This window comes from Aythya ferina (assembly GCF_964211825.1).
Source record: "Aythya ferina genome assembly, chromosome: 9".
Taxonomy (NCBI): domain Eukaryota; kingdom Metazoa; phylum Chordata; class Aves; order Anseriformes; family Anatidae; genus Aythya; species Aythya ferina.
The window spans coordinates 13,063,355-13,064,727 of record NC_140305.1 but is presented as its reverse complement, the minus strand read 5'-3'; positions in this window follow the sequence as shown (position 1 = coordinate 13,064,727).

Sequence of the window (1,373 nt, the reverse complement as noted above, 5' to 3'; positions counted from 1 at the left end):
GGACGCCTGAGTTGTGGCTGGGGCTCAGCAGCCACCGTGAGAACAACTGACTCTGGGCATTGCTCTGTTATGTCTGGGTCACGGCTCGCATTGTTAGCCGCGGGGCGGCTGGTGGCCCCTGCTCCCTCCCGCTCCACTGGACATGAAATGCTTCATGCAACCGCAGTGCTGCTCGAGACCAGAGTAACTCCCTGCTGCCGAGCTGCTTTCCGAGGGTGCTGCTCGCAGCAGCAAGTGCACAGTGGCTGCAGGAAGCAAAAGAGATCAAGCAGCGCTCGGTGTGTTTCATGCAGAGGTGCAAAGCCTGCCAGGGCAGGACCCAGGCGGTGGGGACGTGGCCCTTGGTGGCCTCTCGTGCCTCTATTCCTGGTGTCAGCACAGGCCCCCGAGCCCCCCGTGCTGTGTCACGCTGGTGGGAGGGAGCGCTCCTCGGGGACACGGGCTGCTATGTGGCCTTGGTGTGAGGGGGCACAGCTTGTCCTCCGGGTGAGGACTGCTGATGCTTTCAACTCCTCGGATGACCTAGTTCTTGCCTGCTGCGTTAAACCCGGCTGCGTTTAACCAGTTAGTGTGATTTATAATACACCAGACTTCCCTTGACAGCCAAGGCCCCAGAGACTTACCCGTCATCTCGAGTGCATCTTGCCCTTGCGCCGAGGTTAAGTCTTCTCCCAGGCTGCCCCAACAGCGTGCTCGGCGGCAGAAACCATTCCTGGTAGACACCCCCTGCCCTGGTGCCCCCTGCTTTGCCGGGAGGACAGCGGCCAGAGCAGGCATCGTGGTTTGCCAGGGGGGCAGGGTGGCTGATGGAGCTGATGGAGCGAGGGTTTGCCATGGCCTGGGGCTGCTCCACCGCAGCTCCTCCTCTCCCAGCTCACAGAAGCTGTGCTGCTAATCCCCACCAGCGCCACTGTCCCTGTGCACAGCTCCCCGCCTACGTGCCGGGCTTGTCATACTTGGCTGCTGCCACTGCTCTGGCCGCCAAGTGCCCCTGCTGCTCCCGAGCCTGCCGTCCCCCTGTCCCCCGGGGGACCTGGCCCCAGTAGGAGCTGTGCCTGGGGTCCCCGGAGCAGGTACAGCCTGGGAAAAGCCGCGATGTTTCCTTCATCAGCAAGTTCTGCTGTCTCTCTGCATGCTCAGCTCTGGCAGGAACAATGCGCTCATCATCGTCTTTGTCCAGAGCTTAAAATAAGCACCGTGGCCAGCTAGGGGAAAACAGCATTGCCCTTAAAATCAAAGGGGGCTCGCCACTGGGGACAACTCCACGGGACAGAAAACAACGCTGTGTCCAAACCCCAGGACCGTGACACATCCCCGTGCTGGTGATGTCCCATCAGCCTGGCCCCGGGAGGGACGAGTCCTGGGAAATTTGA